Below are 21,644 nucleotides of genomic sequence, written 5' to 3'. Positions count from 1 at the left end.
AACGCCCGGTGTCACAAGGCAAAGCCCAAAATATTAAAAGCATGACTGTACTGTATGAAAAATGAACAGCCTCCTTATACAGGTCAGAGAACCACCTGCCTAGCTCTCCTGGACACGAAACACTGGTCCTTCTGGCTCCAGGGTCCTTTTGCACAACTCCTATTAGTGAATAGCATGGTGAGGCTGTTCTGGCAGCTTTTAAGTAGCACACCCCAAATCTTGCTTCAGCTAGCCTCAGCATCCATGATGCCACAGCTCCTGAAAGGCTACATATGTGCTACCCAATACAATTATGTGACAGGCTCAGCATTACTTCAGAGTGCATGTTAAGCCTCACATACACATTCCCAAGGGACAGAAAACGAACAAGAAATTGCCTCTAACGAGCAGAGTAACAGTTCTCCCAAAGGATCCTACCTTTCACATAGCCACCCCACCAATATCCAAATGCCACACTATGAAAAACAAAGTAACTTTTACAGACCATGGCTAGATATTGAAGGATGACTGGATAAAAGCCTGCTGTGCCATCAATCTAAGTGTTTAGCACCATACAGATGTGTTTTATGCTGTCTTTAGGCATTTTAAGACCAGCAAGAGAAACAAAGGATTGTCACTTGTATTTAAAGTTTGGCAGTAGCTAACAAGAAAAGAGGCAGAAAAAGGTACCTTCTACTATCAATCTTTAAGTCAACATTAGCCTGTTTGCTTTCTTTAGACATGTTAGAATCCTCTTTTATTCAGTACTACACTTTTTTCTTGAGGGAGATGCATGTTAGTTTTACCTGGAGTTTGGTATCTTTATTTATTCAGTAATAAACTAAGCCACGTACTGAGACTGCTCATTAATGGCTTGTAGCAGGCCCGAGTAGAAGGCGCAGCCTAGACATGTAAAGCTGCACAAGGCTCCTCTTTGTATTTTGGTATATGAAAGGTTCACAGAAGTCAAAAAAAAAAAAAAATCTGCAGAGACCAGTCACAACTTTAATGACTTAAAAGTCAGTACTTTTTTCCACTAAGTAAATCCTAATAAGCACTGGCATAGTTGATAAAAGTAGAACAATATGACTGATTATCAATGCATGGGCAAGATTTCCCTTGGGATACACATCAAACCTTGTGACAGTGACAAAAATACATGGCGATAAATAAATTCATTAACTCTTGCGGGTTTTGTCACTAATTAGCTTTACTTTTCTTTCTGAAATAGGAAATACATGAAAGCACAAAGCAAAAAAATCTCGTTCTATTTGCTCAGTCACGGCAATGAAGAAATGAAACACTGAATATGGGTCAGTCCTCTAGTTCCATCTCATAACCACTCAGTTTACAGACTTTTCAGCTGTGAGGTTTTAAACCATTAAGTGGCACACTGCAGAGTTTTCATATTAAAGCTGGGGGGTTTCCACCACACTCACTAACCTGTAGAAAAGAATAAATAAACAAGAGTCAGCCCCTCACTACTGAACAGGAAGGAACAAGTCTATTAAAATTACAGAAAGCAAAATATGATAGTTAGATTACTCTGTCAAGAGTAAAATAAAAAGCATGTAAACGTTACCTCTTAAGCATGGCTATAAAAATTCATTTTAAAATACAGGCCTCATGTTCTGAAGATTAAGCCACTAGTCTAGTTTTCTGCAGAAGAGTTCCAAGTCAATCACATAACATAACCAGTGCTATTTTTACAGTTTAAAAGATTTCTAAAAACAACAGAACCAAAGTTAATGTCACAAGAGGACGACCTTCAGGCAATTTCAGTTTTCCTCATCTGGTGTAACACCAAGCATCTGGGAAGTTACACAACGCCACTTTACAAGGAAGACTTCCAGTTTTCTGTTAGTGAGAACATCTGTCATCTTACTTTCAGAGTTCTGAATCTCCCATCATTTTGTACAGTAGAGCCAAATATTCTGCTTAAATAGGGCTGAAAGCAACTGAATTTTGAAGAAGTAGAATCCTGCCCATTTCTGAATGACAGACAACCCTTTAAGCTGGTGTAGAAGCCAGAAACTGTCTTCTACTGTCTATAGCAGACCAATCTAGGAGGTTTTCCTTGGGGGAAGAGAGTTATAAAACTTGTGAAGACCTGTAACTAAGATACTAAGAGGGTAAAAGGAAATATGCAGGTAAGCATGTGCAATAACAGGAAACAACAGAAGAAGGATTAACAGAATTGCAGACACTAATTGCTACATAGCATGGTAAATGTGGTTTCATTCAAATGACCACAGAGCAAGAAGAGGAAGAATAAACCTAAGATAAGGTAACAAGAAGATCAAGAACTGGAGCCTAGTAAAGTCCCCAGATAAGGAAAACAAAAGAACAAGGAGACTCAGGAATTTTGCCCAAACCATAGGAGGAATGAAACAAAATACCTGGAGGAAAAGGTCCCAAACAGTCTTAGCTCCTAAAAGGAAAACAACTACAGGCCACAAGTATCAGTGTCACAAAATCAAGAAGAATCCAAGACACATGATGAGGATTCATATATCCCATCAAGCAACTCTGGCCACAGCACTTGGGCACATATCTTGATCCTTTTGAGGCCACGGGTGAGAGCGCGTACAAGTAAAATTATGCTAAAGCAACTGTGAGTGAAATCTGCTCAACTGGAAACAAACAATTCCTTTCACTTTCATAAGAGCCTGCATTAGTTTTGTTACAGTACTCTTTTTTTAATGCTATGACTCTGCAGAATGGATTCTGGAAATAGGTTTCTACTCCTGACTTTAAGCACTGGTTCATTACGTTAGAAGCAGCAGGAAGATACAGGACTGCCTTTCACACAGTCACCAAAATTCTTGTTAAAAAAGCCCTCATATTTCAAGAGCATGTGTAGGAGGAGTCTCAAGTATGAGACTATTAAACCTTTACATATTTCTAAAAGGGAAATTGTCACCTCTTGATGACACTTATTTTAAGTATTTTCAAAGAAACATCCTGAAGGGTATAACTATTCTTGCCCACAGTTGCCACGCAGATGAGATTAAAACCAAACAGAAAACAGGAAGCATGAACAATACACTCACATTTGCTATGTGGGATATCCAGGAAAATGAGGGGGGAAGGTATTAAGCTTGGTTAATTAACTAAAGGTACTCACAGGTCACCTCTATATTTCAAAGACTGCTGCGCAGTCTCTTAATAAAAAAACAACCAACATTTACAGTCTCATGAGGATATTTTTCATCACAGGCTGAAGATTTAGCTTTCCTTATCTTACATTGTTAAAGCTTTTAAAACAAGTTTCCAATTAGGCTTAAAATATTCTCCAAAGGACTTGATTATTTTAACCGCTCACTAAATGCCTCAGAAGTAAGGCTCTTTGAGCCTCAGCATAAATATCAATAACACAAAGCAGCACCTCTACAAAACTAAAAGCACTTGGAAATACTGTAAACATGTCCAAAGGATCTTCTGGTCAAGTCTGGATGACCATGAAGCTAAAGAAGAAGAAAGATTCAGTAGTACAGAAGACCACGGATCACAGCCTCTATTTAAAACTTAGCGGCAAGGCACAGCAGTGAAAGAAGGCGCTCTCATCTGCAGGTCAATGTAAGGAAGAGAGTTTCGGGTGGACCTAATCAGCAACTAAGCCAGCAAGGAGGAGGTAAGCACAGATTGGAAAGCAGAAGACATCCCATGCAGGAAATGTTATCGGGAAGCTCCTCCTGCATCTCAAGAGTGATTTTTTTTTAAAAAGGTGATGGAACAGCAGCAGTAGTTCTTGCAAAGTCATGTCTTCTGGACTCCTCACTGCTTTTAAACACTGGATTTCACCCAACACAGAGCAGTAATTCACTTCAGACTGTACAACCACCTTCAATATTAAGCTAAGTTACATTTATATGTACACTTCGGTGAAAAAAAACCATTTAAAACCAAATTTGGGAGGCAAAGGAGTTGGAGAATAATGAGCAAGGGGAAGGAGGAAGAACCGTACTTGATCTTTAGCAGCGAAGTCTGCTTCATTCCTGTTGCAATTTAGCTGGGAATGGCTGCCAGTCCCTAAGCCAGAGTATGAGCATTTACAAGATTCAGTTTAAAATCAAAAAATTAATAAATCTTGCATAATTTCATTACTAAAGACAAAATGGCACAGAGGTAAGCATGTGGAAAAGGATTCTAGTAAGTCCTACTGGAGAAAGATTAAATTCATTTTATATTCTCAGCAAATCAGTAACTAAACATTAATTCAGGCTCTAAAGTGACAGCCTTGGAAAAATATGGCAGACTGCTGGTACCACAGAGCTATCTCCTCTGAGCTGCGATTCAGGTGGCCTCTAAGCTGGACAGTAAACAGGAGTTCAAAGAGTCACAATAGATGCTATTTAGTATCTGCTTTTTACTAAAACATCCTGTTTAGTTGTTACTCCAAGTCCCCACAACACTCTGTATTATTAAGGGACTATTTAACCAATTTTGGGACAAAGTACCAATTTTGGATTGTGGCGTTGGGGTGGAAATTTCAGAATAACTCTACTTGGTTCCAAGCTATTCAATGATGAAACACACAGCTTTGCTACGAGCACATTCAGACAAATTAAACTCTTTTAGAGACACCTCATCCTCACAATGTCTCCAGTCCAGGCAGAAATGCAATTATACCAATGCTTCATGAGGTGCTTGGAGTACAAGCAAAGGAAGAAAAAAAATATGGTTGTTAATAGAATATCATAGACAATGTACTTCTACTTTTATGCATTAATGTTACACAAAATTTCAGACAGAATTTCAATTCCCATTTATGCGTATTTTTCACAGCATAAACACACTAGTACACATTGCAAATGCTAAGGCAACTTCAACTTTGCTAAACAGCCTTAGAACTTGGGTAGGTCAGGTTGTTTCCAAGAGAGCTCTTGTAAAGTTATGCTGCTAAGCATTTTGGTGAAACAACAAATGTATTACTGAGACATGTAATATATACAAATACCAAGTCACTTCTAGCCTAATCTATTGTTTTGAAGCTAGATTCATAGAATAAAGGCAAAAGGCTGAAAGTTTGACCCATTAAATATTTACTCTGCCTTTAATTTTAACTGCAGGCTTGTTTATTAACTGGGTGGTGGTTTGGTTGGGGTTGTTTTTATTATTGCAACTGCTTTAAGGGTCCATTTCCTTCTTACACAAAAATTTGAACCTATCAAGTTTAAAAGACCAGTATTTAAGTTTTACTACTGTCATGCAAGGATAGCTTAATATTCACTTTACATATGATGGCAGTTAAAGCCTATGGGGATTAATTTACTTTTTGATGCAGATACTACATATAGGCTACATCGTTCAGATACCCCATTAAAAACAAGTGCAGCACTGAGCAAAAATCCACAAGGAGACCTTCAGTAATTAATCATTCATAAGATCCAATCTTTACAGCTCAGTATTTTATTTTTAAATACCTAATTATCTGCTTGTAAAACACTTGGAAGATGTAAAATGCTACATACACAGATCAAAAGTAATTAAGCCACTCTGGACAGACATTACATGAGAAGCATGGATGTGCTCTTCAATGAGTAGCTCTGTTGCCCTGCACTGAGCTCCTCCATCACCTGGACAACAAGATTCAAGCAAAAGAGTTATTATAAAAATGACATTTCCAAATTCAGACGACTGCTCCAAATATTTTATACTGACATTAAGTCAGAATCAACACAATTGTTTCCCTCTCTTGCAATTACAATTGCTTTTGGAATGAGCATCTTAAGAGTAAAAATAAATATTCAGGACTTCACCTCTCCAAACATCAGTAAGCTTTAGGTGAGTATGAGCAAAAAGTACAACCCATGTTTTTAATGAAACATATGCTCATATTCAGTGAGGAGAAAGTGAGAGAGTAGCAAGAGAAGACACCCCTTCAACTAGATTTCCAGATTTTGCTACCACTGAGTTCTCAATTTGAATGAAAACTAATCACCACAGAAACATTTTGAAAACAACAAGGTAGACATTCAAAAGATAATAATGAATTTCCAATTTAAATACCTTTAACACTGTACTTGTTTCCAGAACTAACCATATTCATGGACATTTTACACAGGAATCTGTGTATAAATCCTCAAACATAACAATGTTTTCCAAAAATAACTTTCGTTAAAATAGGATAAATTAAAAATGATAGACTAATGTATCATCTAATATGAGAATACTCTTCTGGATTCTTCAGAATTATATTGCGCTGCTGACATTTCCCTGCAGAGTTATCTGTTTCATTATCTCTGTGGCGAGGCACCACAAAGTATAATGTCCATTTCTCTGCCACCATTGAACGATACATCTTAATATATGAGGAACATAACACAATAATAATAGTTAAATACTTTCAGAAATCCTGAATTTTTCTTTGCATCATTCATCATCTCCTGAGATTTCAGTATTAATGATAATCGTAATACATACACTAGAAATTACATCAGTGAAGAGATGTTACTATGTCTAATGATTTCCTACCTGAAACCAACAAGTTCAGCTGCTAGTTAGGCTCCTTCCTGAAAAACCTCCCATTATCTTCCTTTTCTTCTTTGCTACAGTCCCAGGGGGTCTGTACAGTCATGGGTTACTTTTCACTCTAACCTTCACAGCATTCAAATTCCAGTGGTCTTGCATCTTTTAATTTAAGGCATAACATTCAGAAAAATGAACAGCAGCTTAATAGTAAACAGCCTAAGAATAGAATGAAGTCATTCTGCATTAATGTTTAATTACAATTTAAAATTGGTTACAAAACTGAACTGCAATAAAGTGTTTGATGCTTCTTCCCTAAAAGAAGTCTTGATCAAAAATCACCTGTGCGATTCGCTCCTGCACTGAGACTGTCAAAGACTAAGATGTGAATATATTTCTATTCCTTCAGAAGATGTACACACCAGAAAGATCTGCCTTGGCCTAAATATGGATAAATATGGTCCAGTATTCTCTAGATGTTGGTACTTTTGGGAATGTTATCTAAGAACAACAGTATAATCACCATAAATACTGTTTGGATTTCATTGATGTACATGAAAAGCTGCATTCAGATACAAAAGGAATCACATCCGCTCCAGAAACCAGAAAATACAGACAGATATCAACAGGAGAAAAAAACAGATTGACAAGTCTCAAGAGCTACAAGGGGAAAAGGCTCTTTTTTCAATTGTAAAAGCATATTAGTACTCGGATTTTTTGCAGTCATGAAGGCACACCATCATGACTGCCCCTAAGAGATTTCTTCAACCTACTTTCATTGACAGTGAAAGTCAATGAATGCTACTGAACTGACACAAGTTGTAGAAAGCCTTGATGAGGATGTGTTCAGCTGCTTCAAGTAACTGTGTTGCATAACTACACATGAAGTTTTAATTCAGTCTATTAACAAATTTAATATAATGTTCATCATATTTTTTCCAAGAAATTGACCCCCAAAAAATCCTTACAAAAAGCCAAAACTGAACAGAGAAATTGGGAAGAAGTTCAATAGTCATTGCTTTACCTTAACTTTAGTTCTCAGAACTACTGAAGCAAGACAGCATTTTCTGTCTTTTAGGAGCAGCCCCAAACAGAGATGGTAAATCAAGCGCTTGACTGAACAGGTTACATGCAAGGAGTTCTGCTAGTTCAACATGTAAAAAGATTCTACAAAAATGTGAAGTCATTGCAGGTACACCGCAATAAAACTGAATTCCCTCTGCATGTTTTATTATCACAGCATGACTGCATCAAAATCAGCTGATTTTTTAAGCCTACCGTGCCCACCTCATGCCTCAACACTGTATAAGCATTATTTTAATAACCTGAGTGTTTGTAAAATCTCCAGTTTTCCATCTAAGAAAGTGTGACATTGAACTCTACACTGGTGGCTGTATTAAAATTTTCCAATGAAGTTTAGGGAGAAAAAAGGAGGAAAATTTCAAATTAGACACCCTAAACCAGATGAAAATATCCCAAAATTATTTATAATGTTGCCTATTAAAGGCAAACTATTTGAGTCCAGTTGAGGAGCTAGCACATCTGTCCCATCTTCCCAGCACAGACATCCCGGAACATGCCAATTCCTGTCACTTGAGGTTTAACCTTCAGATTCTTGTTTTTTCCTCTAGTTTGAGCTGTTATGCTTCCCACTTGAAAGCTTAACTAGATAGGACACAAAGCGCTGATGACAGACAAGGCTACTGAAACAAGGAGACACCTCAGCCCTCGTTCTAGAGCAGCCCATAAAGAGTACTCTATACATAGTCTTAAAGAAGGAAAAGTTCATTTATTAGACACTAGCAACACAGAACAGTACAGCCTTCAGGATTGCTCCTGGAGTATACAAATTTCATGAAAAAAATTGGGGGAAAAATAGGACAATATCTGACAGTTATTTTTATCAAAATTCTTAAGGCACTGTAAAGAAGTTTCTAGACTAAGCAGTTTAACCTTTAAGAAAAAAAATTTGTCCTCTCAGGAACTATGCAGGCAAATGGGCTCCAGCAGTAACATAGCAATTGAATCACAAGACTCAAAGGTTTTGACTAACCTGTCTAGGGAGAGTCCCACAGAAAGTATTCATTAAATACTGCAAACAGGACAACACATAAAATGCTTCCATTCAAAAACATCTCAACAGTGGTTAATTAACTCATCAGAGGTGTTTTCAACTGCAAAACTGAGACAGGTTCTATTCAGACATAGCAAATATGTTAGGAAATTGAATGCTATGAATAAAAACCTGGAAGAGCTCAGTCTAAGCAAGGCAGTTCGAACTTCTAGACACCTCCATAATATCAAAGTGGGTCTTGTGATAATGCTAAATTAACATTTTAATTGGTATTCCATGCTCAGACAACACTGAAGAGAGGAATCTGAATAATTCAGCTTCCATTTGGAACGATTCCATTCATCTCAGGGCAAAAAAGAGAAACATAGGATTGGCCTGTTTCAGAAGATGTGTGACCCATGGCAAGCCTCAGACTTCTCCCAAGACAGCAGAAGTGGATTCCTCTCCTGGAACTACTGAGAAACAGGGAGAAAAGCAGTCTTCATTAGCTAGTTCTCATACATATAGATCAAATACAGGTTACGGAAGGACAAGTGAACCATTGCCTACCTTTACATTTAGCTGAATCACCCACATGGTTCTAAACCATGAAAAATCCCTCACTAACTCCTTCGCAGCTTTGAACCCCCAAAATTCTGACATGTTAATGTGGAAGTGATAACTACAAGAACCACATCAGTAAAACCAAGCAACCCTTCAGGAAAGGTGCTAACCAGACAAACTAAACCAAACCAAGAGGCCTTGTAAGCTAACAACAGATCACTCAGCATGGGATTCTCATTCACTTACTCTGAAAGACTCCCTGGTTAGGCAGGGCCTCACAAATACAGACACTAACTAAGCTTAGACTTTTTTTTTTTTCTAAAACATTCTTTCCAGGATTGTAGAGGGAGTGCTAGGACTATAAAAAAAGTGTTTGAATTTTGCACCTTTAAGGACAACACATCTCCATGGAGGAAGGAGATCTGAGAAAGTTTATTGGAAGGATGCTCATAGTTTAAGGAATTCTTGCTTTAAATCAGTAAAATCACCTAAGTTTGATGGGAAACATCACCCTCCTAACACCTACATAAAGCACAGTAATTCTCTTCCCCTATTAAAATGCAGATAAGTAGGGGTAAAATTTACTCACAATAAAGCAAATGCCCGATACCAGATGACATCCAAGCTAGTCACCCAAGGTTCCATTCCGATTGTAATCGGTGGCAACCATTTTATTAAAGATGATCTGAGTAGATAAGAGTCCCACTTCTTTGTAACAGGAAGCTCCTCCACTTCAAACATCTATACAGCCTTCTACGCCCTTCTGAGAGAGGTTTCAGCTCCCTGTAAGAAAAAAAAATATTCTCTTCTTCCCTACTCAAAATACCTGTATTACAGAAATCCGAGATTCTGGACACTTAAAGCAAACAAGAATCTCAATGAAGCCTGTAATGAAAAGGCACAATACAGACTTGCAAAGTATTATCTTTTAAGATAACGAACTGGATTATTAATTTCTGTAAAATGTCACTGAAGGCATTCTAATGTAATTTCTGCCTGAACAGCTGCAAGAATTTAGTGCATTGCACTTCACTTTTTATACTGCAACATCCCCTCATACATTATATATATAACTTTATACATAAAAGCCAAACAGAAGCACTTCCTTTCCCTAAATCACTAGGTTTTCAATTGTTTCAATTATCCAAAAGTTTCTTTGGGTTTTGCAAGTCTTTTATTTAGAGATCACCTGCAATCTCCTTCCAGGTTATCCAAAGCTGGCCTGTTCCCCACACCTCAAGACCATATTGGTCACTGTTGGTGTGAACGTGTCTCCATCCTCTGCCACGCAGATGTCTCTATATACAACCGTGGCTAACCCTTAACCTTGGATGAAAAAAGATCTGTGCTGTCTCCACTATCTTCTCTTTGAAGTAAGAGCCAGATTCACTGCCATGATAGGAATAATCTGAATTTTCAAAAAATAGCCCATCTGTCTCTCCCTATTCTACTGCCTTTGGAGAAAGCATGGGGAAGAAGTCATATTTCTGCAAACAAAAGCAGCTGAATGTGCTTCTTTGACCCGAGTATTTCCCTGTAATATTTGATTATCTGAAGTTTGGTTCACCATCTTTTCCTACAGATGCTGCCTTCCTAATTAAACCCTTCTCTCTGCAGCCACTAAGAAATACAGCTTTAGGACATCCGTTACCTCTACATCTGTCATTGTGCTTGAACATTATCTATTCCCGGCTTTTCTTCCTAAGTTCATTTGGGTTCCTCAGACCCACAATTACCTGACACCACGTTTCCACAATGTCAAGGCACAACCGGATCCCCTCCTAATAAGGATTTACAGCACTAGTAGTTCAGGTAGACAACGTCTTCAGCCCAGGTGCAAGCTTGGCAAATATGGATACCACCATTCCTCCTGCCAGGAGCTATCTGTGTAAACAGGAAGCCTGACAAAAGAAATCTTGGTAACTGCTACTAAGCATGCAGCCTTTAACTGACACCACTATGGGACTTCAAATGTTTATCTTCCCATTTCCCATCCAAGTATGCAGAGTACAACCTCTGTCTTTGTCCTCTGCGCCTATGTAGTCTCCCTCCACCCCATGTTAAGTATTACTTGCACGATTTAATAAGCTGAAGTCAGATAAATCCAATAAACTGTATTACAAGACGCAACCAGCACCAGCAGGTTAGAGAAAACTAGGTAAAACCCCACATAACAGACTGCAGTCATGAGAGAGAATCAACATAGAATGGTTTAGGTGAGACCTTGAAGATCATCTTGTTCCAGTTCCCCTGCCACAGGGCCCCCTCCCCCCAGCCCAGGCTGCTCCCAGCCCCGTCCAGCCTGGCCTTGAGCCCTGCCAGGGATGGGGCACCCACAGCTGCTCTGGGCAGCCTGGGCCAGCGCCTCGCCGCCCTCACGGGGAAGGGTTTCTTCCTCATGTCCAACCTAAATCTCCCCTCTCTCAGCTTCAAGCCATTCCCCCCTGTCCCACCACTCCCTGCCCTTGCCCAAAGCCCCTCCCCAGCTTTCCTGTCGGCCCCTCCAGGCACTGGGAGCTGCTCTAAGGTCTCCCCGCAGCCTTCTCCTCCCCAGGCTGCACAGCCCCAGCTCTCCCAGCCTGTCCCCACAGCAGAGGGGCTCCCGCCCTCTGACCAGCTCCGTGGCCTCTGACGGGCCCGCTTCAACAGGTCTGTGTTGGGTGCCCCAGTGCTGAATGCAGTACTCGAGAAGATAACATAGATTAAATCCATCTCACAGAAGAAATTCCTCCTTCACAGTATCATGGTATAGGACACACAAGACCTTCTATAGCTATGGAAAGTAATGCTAAGATGGCAGTACCATCAGGCAGAGAATAGCTGCAGAAGTGAGGAGTTAAAATGGGTGGCCACCCAAGTACACATTTCTGGAGTGAAACATTCATGGCTTCTACTCTTTTGAGCACTAAACACTATTCTGATGCAAGCTAGAGCAGCATATGCTATCATCTAGCTCAGGGAATGCAGTTGTCACTTCCCTGTACCACATGCTAAATGGAGCCCTTGAAACAAGCAATCACTATCTTCCTAAATGTTTTGCCCTTGAAAGCACAACAAGCAATGCTAAGTCAGCCTTTTCAAGCAACAGAAGAGAAAAGTTTCAGGAGACCTATTAAAATGCTAGGGTTTACTATAGACTTCCCTTCCCTCTATCCTTTAATTTACATTTTGCCTTATATTTCCCTAGCACCATTAACCAGCTGGCAAAACAAGCAAAGACCACCTCCCGCTCCCTCTTCTCATGACTACCTACCCTACCCTAAAGAAAATTCTGCCTTTTCACACTGCAGCAACTTTTGTCCTGCCTGGGAGAGAAGGAAAAAAAAAAGGGGGGGGGGGGGTGGTGGAGAGCTGCATATAGCCTTCTCTTCAGTGAATCTATCTTACTCCCAGAACCTACCACCTTCTGGGCAGCTCTGCGAGGACTAAGACATGACCTTTATGCTTTCCACACGAGAGCTCTCCTCTCAAACTCATTCTTCAGGCAGACCACAGGTGACTATTTCTTCAGAACAAAGCTCGAACAAGATCTTAAAATAGTCCTGATTTAAGGTTGATGCAGTCTGGCTTCTGAGGCGGCAGCTTGTAGGGAAAAAAAAAAAATGCACCGAGTACATTCTGTGTGCTTTCATTAAGCACACCTCTCCACAAAGTGAATTCAGTCAGCATTTGCTGATCCAAGTTGACAAGGATGGCTGTCAAGAGTACCCGGGGACCGGTGCAAAAATAACCAGAGGTACACAATTCTCTGCACAATGCACATGGGTTAGCCTGTATGATGCAACTCCACAGTAACACAGGGATAAAAGAGCTGATACCAAAATAGAGTAGAATGTGTATACCAGTGCATGTTACAAGAGCAGCACAGAACCCTGTTTTTTCAGTACCAAAAAAAAATAACCAGTTTTGTTGTTGGGTTTTTTTTAGCAACAGAAACCAGAAACACATAGAACTTGAGAACAGCACAGTGTTAGAAGCTGCACACTCTGGTCTCCTCAGACACTCGCAAGAGTCCAGGGAACACTTGGCCACAAGTTCCTTATGTTAAGAATTCAAGAAATGTATCTACCCGTTCCTCCTTCACAACTCTGCTCCTGAGCTCTGCCAGCTTTCCTCCTGGGGACTGGGGCAGAACAGAGGCCACCAGCACGGACACTTCGACACTCTGCTGCCTCTGCTCCACCTGCACTGCAAATTAAGAACTTCAAACTCAAATGGTGCTAATCAGACAAACTAAGCAGCATTAATCCAGCACAACATTTTCTAGCCTTTCAATGTGCAGGCCTGTAAGAAACTTCCTAACAGACACAGACTTCTCTCTGTAGGGATTTAAGCCAGCTGACAATAAACTTGTTCCTTCCCAGCTGCATTTCACAAATGCCTTGGAAAGAGGCCATGGAGCCTGAGGGGTCTGCAGACCCAAGGTTTAATATTCATCCGGAAGAATAAAAAAAAAAGAAAAAAAAAGTCTTTAAAAGATAGGTATTTGGTTCCAAATAGCCAATAGAAAAAGTTCTGGGGTTTGGTAGTTGATTTTTTGTTTGTTTGGTTTTATTCTGAACTTTCCTAGAAAAACAGTATTCCAAAAAGAATTGCAGGATTCAACTACAGAAAAAAAGAATGTGCTTATATGAAAAATTTGGTTCAGAGGAAAAAATCCTTTAGAGGAGAAATATCTGTGGCTCCAGCTGGGGTAAAAGATCTTGAAATAAATGTTCTCCTCTAGCAGTATTTTCCAGAAAAACAATCCCTTCATATAGGGACTCTAAGGATACATACTAGTGAAGTTCCTGTTTAACTACAATATTTACCCTCCAAGACACACAGAAAAGACTTGTTTCTAACTTCAGCCATTCCTTGTATAAACATGTACAAAAGGTAATTTTGGGTCTTCAGGCTGTCATACCTACAAAACCAGCTTTAAGTGCACCACAGGGTTCTCTAAGGATCTCAAAGACATACTACTACCAAACACATAAGGTCACATTTATTTCCCATTAAGATGCATAAAAGAGCTCCCACTAAGTCCAGCGAGTACTACGTGACATCTGGTTGCTGTCATCTTCCACTGCATGGCTGATGGTGGCAGCGGGGACTTACCTAGTGAAATGAAAGCAGCGTGCAGATACAAGATAAAAGTCAGGTGGTTTAGGCAAGCACTTGAGAAGCATCAGACTGGGGAGAGCATGGAACTGTTCTGAAACTCTTCAAAAATATCTCATGCAGGACACTTGTCCTTCTCCTCCTCCACTTTCCAAAAGGTAAAGGCTCCAGAAAGACCCCCAGCCATAGGTACATGGTTCCTCCACCTTCCAAGGGGCACAGTTCTGACTTGTGACACGCTGAGAACAACAAGGCCTGATTTAACCTGAAACCTGGCAGGTAAAGCCAGCTCTCAAGCTTAGTTGTGCAAATCTTGCACAGGCTACAACAACCGTTTAAAACATCATTCACACAATTCTATAGGGAAATTTTTTTCTAGCTGTAAGGGCTTACTGGAGGGAAGGCACGTAGTAATTCGCACAAGGCTCCTCTTGCTATGTATTTACTATATATCCTGCAGTTTAATGATTTGGGGGAAAACCCAGCTGTCTTCCAGAGAAGACAAAAAAAAAATCCCTCTTGTATTTTTAAACAAAATTGTAGAATCCCTAAGGCCAAGACTGTATTTAACTCTCAATTACTTGCTGTGACAGCATAAACAGTCCACCAAGCCTACAGATACAAACAGTGGCAACCTATCAGCCTTTTGCACTCCTGAACAGAGAGTGAGGGAAAATTTTTTAACAACAAACCAGCAGATTACAAGATTGTGATACTTTCACTGGGAAAAGCTTTTTTCAAGTCTGCTATTACACTACAGCATCCAAATAAAGAGGCAAATTTTATGGGACAAAAGCTTTTGATCTGCCTACTGTTTATGCAATTGCAGGAAAAAACCGATCCCCTTCTCCAAGTCACATTGAGGTTTAAGAGCAACTAAAAATAAAAAAGTAGAAAAGAACTATGATCACAAAGTTAATTGTATGATGGTGGATAAAAGCCACTCCAGTGACTGCTCAGCAAAAAAAGGCACAAGATAACTCAACTAGGAAAGAAAAATGGGAGGAACAGAAAGAATAGGAACATAATTATGACTTGAATATGTAAAGGACCAGTATTAAGAGGCAACTTTGAAAGCTGAGAAGAAATTACAAGAACCTGAACCAGTGGGTCAGTCTGGAAGTGAGGGGCTGGAAGAGACACAGCACACACCCCCACCCCTGTGAAAACCTCTTTGAAACCTCTTTGTAAGGCATTCCAAGGTCAGGAAGAAAAAAAAAGCTTGATTTCCTTGAGATGATACTCCGAACTCAAACCTTTTCCAGCCATTTTAATTTGAGCCTCCTCCAGCTGTGTTCAGCTGCTATGCTGAAAGATTCACCTACAGCTTTATCCAAATAAGCAGCAGAAGCTGTTTAAGCAAAGCCATCCTAGCTTTTATGCAGACACAAGTGATTTTTCAGCCATTTTGAGTGAGCCAAGGACACAACAATAAAAAACTGCTTCAGCAGCATATGCATCTGTCCAAAATCACGGGAAGGGAACTAAAAAAAAAATAGACAATATAGACAAGACAAATACGGCAGCAAGCCTCTAACATAAAGGCCTGTCTACTGCTGCCTAGTAAAGTCAAGAAGGGGTCAGAACTTCCTTTGAAAGGGAGGACAATGCAGTACAGTGTTTCACCACCAGTTAATTCTGTCATACATGAAAGTTGAAGCCTGTTCATCTACTCTCACAATACTGACTGCACTCCATCAGGAAACATTACCTGCAGATTCAGTTGCTTTTCCAAAAGCAAGCATTCTTCACTTACCTTCATTTCTAATCAAAATCTCTACCTGGTTCTGAGCTCACGCCACTCTCACCAAGATCTATTGACCACTACGTGCACACCATGCTTTTGCTCGCAGCACTTACAATAAGTTTTGTTCTCTCCATCTCCTCCACCACCTCGGATATCCACTGGATGATTCAATTGCCCATCTAGTTCAGATTCCTCTGCTAAGCCTTCCTTCTGTCAGGCCATAAAAAAACCAAAATAATCCATCACTGACAAATAGGGTTTCTCACAGCCATTTCTGTGCCAGCAGAAGAGGACACAGCCAGTAATGAGCGAATATTTTCTACTCCCACAGAAGGCAACATCTTCATTAAAAAAAATGAAGTGCCTAGCCCTACAAGCTGCCGAGAAACACTTCTGCACTCAGATTAATGCAGAGCTGCCTGCCCATTTCTGTGCACACAGCTTCAGAGCCTCTGCAGAGCTGAAGTCCCTACCTGTTTGCGGGAATTCACTCCCCCCAACTCCAGTAGCTGCTACTTCGACCCCTTGGCAGAGATCAAACTGACAGGAATCTTGTCAAACCTGCATCAGCCACTGCTTGGACTCCGCCACTGAGAATGCACCCTCCGAGGGCCCCTCTCCTTTTAGCTACATGTCTATTCTAGATTTAATTTCCCTTCCCTTTGTGTTGCACCTATCAAGAACATTAAGAAAATGAACTGGCTGTAACTCAAACCTAGACAGAGGCAAGTACAGGAAGCGTAGCAGGAAACATTTAGAAGCATGGAATAAACTGGTCTCTGCTTTAATTACAGAAATGGGGGGTGGGGGGTTGTTGCTGCTGCAGCAATTGCCAATTGCTCTCCTAGAAGCAAATCATTAAAAAACACCACTTAGCAGGATAAATGGCATTCATTTATATGGTCGCAGGCGTTTAACAGTGAAGAGGTTTAAGTGGCCACAATTCAAGACATAAGAGACCAAGTGAAAGTTAAGAACATTTTCTCATTAGCAGGTTTACCTGCACCTTCCACTGACATGGCCAGTTTGGCCACATCTGAAGACAAATAAGTTACCTGTTCATCCGCATTGCTCCAGTATTTCTTCCCAACTCTTTCAGTTCTGGGCAAATATGGTTTAGATTTAAACCAAAGCCTTAATTCTGTGTGTTGACGACACCTACACATGTCTGGATGAGAGAACACTACGAGCCTGCAAATCTCAGAATAGCTGTGTAGCATCTCCAGGGGATACTGGCAGCATGTCAGCTCATGGAAACTTCAAAAGTGTGCCCCAACTCTATGCATTAAAATGGAAGCAACTACCATGGGCGGTATCAGCATGCACCTGCACTTAGCCAGGCACCTGCACTTATGAAAGCAGCCAAGGTCAAGCAGGATTTGATTGCAGTTACCAGTTAAGACTCCAGCACACTGTTCCAGCTCTTGTCTTTGTGAAGGAACTAAAGGAGGAAGTCACAACATGGACAAAAAACACCCTAAGAGAAGGGGAGACTCTGGTGCACATACTCTCTTTAACTAGTTCTTATCAGTACCAAGAGTCTCAAGGATATTGTGTCTGGCTTTGTAAATATACTTCAAAAGCTAAACTTCAGGACATGACACAATGCACTCCTCAACCTCCCCTGTGAGCACGGTAACTAAACCAGTTAGCATCACACTGGGTATGCCCGAAGTCCAAGAAATCTTTCCAATCATACAGCAGACTGGGAAACTGTGCCCTCGCATTCTGGCAGCACTGACCTGCTGTGGTTTACAGCAGTCCAGCAGAAAGAACGTGCTAACAGGGAACAAAAAAAGGAAAGTTACGTCCTTGTTCTAAAAAGTCAAATTAAACAAATGTCACTATTGTGCTGTACAGTTGAATAAGGAATTCCTTCCTAATTTGAAAACTGTTTGACAGACACGACAGGAGGCAGCCAGAAGCAAGCCAGGGGCTCAAGAACTCAGAGGCACACAGAATAAGCCAACATATCCAAGGGGAGGTTTCAGCAGCATGTTTTTTAGTCGCACTGAGCTGCATGCAACATCAGGGTAGGAAGTCTTTCCCCTTAAACCCCCGATTTTGACATCGCTTTGCATTTAGAGTTGGTTATAAGTTGGTAATTTTACTGGTTGACAACCAATGAGAAGCGACTTCCACCTCAAAAGGAACTCAGCCACTCAGTATGGCCTTTGCACCAAGTTCAGTTTTTTCCAAGTACAATATACATACATACCTTGCCCCCCCCAATTTACTGAACCATTAAATAGTTCACACAAATGAAAAAAAATTATTTAGATTTGGTTTCATATAATAGTCGCTTCCTAGATTAGCATTTCTTTTTTGTGATCCACTAGGCTGCATTTGTGTAAATTAAATACTACTGAAACAGAAAAAAAGTCCAATTTTTCTTAAGTTAATGTTATGCATATATTCCAAAACAGATTTAGCCCATCACATTTTGAACATAGACGAAAATAGCCGATGTAAAGTAATAGATTCAATTGTTCACTGTCCTTGGGCCCTTCAATATATTAGAGCCAGAGGAGTTTGTTTTATGCTGAGGGGAAAACAAAGAATCCATTTAGCTTTTCAACTTTGTGTAAGCTCAGTAAATAAATCAAGAAAACAGACCTGAAAAATTCTACTTACACTGCCAGTCTGTATTTTGACTACTGTTTGTTGCCACGTTTTTCATTTACACTACTTCCATAAACAATTTATACTAATGCGTCAAACAATCATTTTGATTATATCAGTTAATTTTTAAAATAACACTTTTAGTCTTGTCCTAGCCTGCTCCATACGAAAAGAGATGTATGAGAGTTCCCATACCCTTTCAGAAACCTTCCTCTGTCACAAGGTAACCGTTCTTGCAGGTTACAGGACTCAGGTGAGTTTTGGAGGTTGTCTGGAAAAATCTGATGGTTCCATTTCTTCTGAGCCATTGAGAGGTTTCACTTGCTTGTTTCAGTTTGTTGGTTTGGGTTTTTTTTTTTAATCAGCAGCATATACAACAGGTACTTGTACATGCATGAACACAACAGATGCCTTTAAACACCTGGATTAAATTATCACATAAATAGGAAGGTAGCTACTTCCTCACAAACCAATCACAGAAGACAGATTTCTAACAATCAGTGAAGTCAAGAAGAATGGCTGTTGGCTTTGATAATTTCCAAATAGTAGATCTTGTGCTAAGGTGGCCTCAGAAGAGGTTCCTCACCTTTGTTTCTCTGTTAGTCCCATTTACAGCTTCAGCTTTGTAGAACCTGGATCATGTGCTAGGAGAGTGCCAAGTACCACCAAACACCTCAGCAGCTGCAGATATAAAATCCATTATTTTAAACTCAAGGAATAAGAAGATCTTCTTCCTAGTTCACAAAATATTTCTCGGATACAGACAGAAAAACATACCAAAGAGCAAAAAGGCACAACTACTCCCTTTGAAAAAAGGATCTAGCTGCTTCAGAGGCTTCCACAAATAGACAGGGATCAAAAGGCACCATGAAAACAGGCACCACAAAACATTTAAGTCTTTTTCCCCTAAGTGTGAGGTGCTTCTTCCAGATGTTGCTACAGGGAGGGCTCTTTCAGACATGGAGAAAAGGAGGAACAGGGACAATATTCAGCCTCCAGATGCACCAAGAAAATTAAGTTCAGCAACTCATGGAGAACGCACACAGTCCAAATATAAACCCAAATATCTGAAGACCTGGCCACAGGAAAACCAAGACATTAGGAAATTAATAGGAGGGAAGAGGATAAGATTTTAAACCACCAGTGGGACAAATTGACAGTTCTCCAGAGCTTGTAACGCCGAGAATTCCCTAGAAAGAAGGGAGTTTTAAGTTGCACAGGCATGCCAGTCTCTGCAGACAGGCTGAACTGTGACCAGTGTTACACCAGCTTCGTGTTACACACAAACTACCTGCAGTTCTCCAGTTATCTAATAAGACCCATCACACTGTTCAGCAGTGCCTGTACCAACACTGTTATGCAACAGTATAGTTCATTAGTGGTTTCCAAACCATCATATTTCACAAGTTATTACACTGTACTTATGTTTTCAATATTAAAAATCTCTGTTCCTGATAAAATATGCTAACTAGTTCTAATATTCTTTAAGATTTTATGCAATGCAGAAACGTCAGCAGAAAGACAACAGGGACTTATTTTGCTTTCTGTAATATTCATGCCCTTCAGACTTGCTCACCAATAAAAGCTACAGCATAAACCCACATGACAAAAGATTATTTCTGTTGCGGTGCCCCAGCATTCAGTTCTGCTCTTGATCAAAAAATCAACGTATTAAGAAGCAGAGGTGTTCCTATGTAAGACAGAACTAAAGATGTTACTAATATTTGAATATATACCATATTTACTATTGAGCTACCCTAACACAGGTGATGTGTACACTAACCAATGTGACCCAGAAATCAGAATTTCTTAAACTTGAGCCATTAGCACTGATGAAAATCACCTGATAAAACAAGATCAAAGGCAGTAAGAAACATACTTCCCCCTCACCCCCCAATAACTTCATCTAATCCCTCAGCACAGAGCTCTCTGCCTTTTCAGTAAAGATTAGCATGTTTAAAACTGCTAAACTCTGTATAATCTTCCATCATTTAGAAAAGTAATTCAATTAAGACAAGCACTGGTGAAGTTGCCTTCTTGCTAGCCAACCAATGCTATATCCTTGCACTACAAGTTAAAAAAAAAAAATGAGAGAAAGAAAGAGAAGCTTCTTCTAGCTGGACACAGATTATGTTGCAGGCTCGTGATGAATCCACTGTCCATGCGGCAAGTATCCAGGCTCAGCTGGGGAGGGGCGTGGGGAACACAACAGCAGTATTGCTATTGAGAGGCAATGACTTGCAGTAAATCCCAAAAGGAACCGTGAGTGACCTGATGTCATTTAGCCAACACACCCCACCAACCAAGCAGCACTAGCAGGACCCAAGGATAGAGCGCTGCAGCAGTGTGTCAGCTTGCTCACCACAGCACTGAGCACTCAAGGAGTTGGTGCAATAAAGGCAGAAAAGGCAGACAATGTGAGTAACAGACATGGGAGACAAGAAGATTTTGGGGGGTCAGGGAGCAAGGAAAGAAGGCTCTTAAAAAAAAAAAGTCAGTATCTTAGCACAGGAAAAAGAATCTGCAGCTAGCGGTGAGCAGCATAACTAGGAAGAATCACTGCAGTCCACACAAATGCCTAGGTATACGGCACTGAACTCCCACAATATGGCTGAGGATACCAGCAAAAATCAGCTATCACATCCACTTTCAAATAAGAATAAAACGTCTAGAGATGCTCCCAGATCTCCCATGGAATGATACCATCTTTGCTCACACAACTGCATGGAAGGGTTGTAAAGCCTGCACAGTAATGAACTCCAGTTAAGAATTTCTTAGCCATAACATACCCATTTATTGAGATGACTATATACAGTCAGCACAGAATGTCTGATATTAGCCAGCTTTGGTTGCCGAGGCAGCTAATTGACATTGTAGCCCTTTATAACATTTCATTTGTCATTGTGAAGTCCCCAAACTAAATGAAACAGAAGCATTCAGCCTCCCTACCAGCAGCAGTAGGATTATCTTTAATTATGGCCTTCCAACAAGGCAGATCACCTTTTAGTTAAACAGGTAGAAAATGCAGCAATCCAGCGCAACAGTTGTACAAAGAGATCTTCTAATTTATGAAAGCTGCTACCATAAAAACTTTATTTCTACATT

General features: G+C 40.2%; 1 protein-coding gene and 1 long non-coding RNA gene across 3 annotated transcripts in view; both read right to left on the bottom strand.

Annotated features, from left to right (window-relative positions):
• RAB6A (RAB6A, member RAS oncogene family) overlaps positions 1 to 21,644 on the bottom strand; it is a 66,884-nt gene that overhangs the window by 42,783 nt on the left and 2,457 nt on the right. The gene's annotated exons all lie outside the window — the stretch shown is intronic.
• Positions 986 to 9,338, bottom strand: LOC129735327 (uncharacterized). Its single transcript, XR_008730824.1, has 3 exons — positions 6,457 to 9,338; positions 5,454 to 5,558; positions 986 to 1,422 (listed from the first exon to the last, which is right to left on the bottom strand). It is a non-coding gene; the product is annotated as an uncharacterized LOC129735327 (long non-coding RNA).

This window comes from Falco cherrug, chromosome 2 (genome assembly GCF_023634085.1).
Source record: "Falco cherrug isolate bFalChe1 chromosome 2, bFalChe1.pri, whole genome shotgun sequence".
Lineage (NCBI taxonomy): Eukaryota > Metazoa > Chordata > Aves > Falconiformes > Falconidae > Falco > Falco cherrug.
The sequence above is the reverse complement of the archived record's forward strand: the minus strand, read 5'-3'. Positions and strand labels throughout refer to the sequence as shown.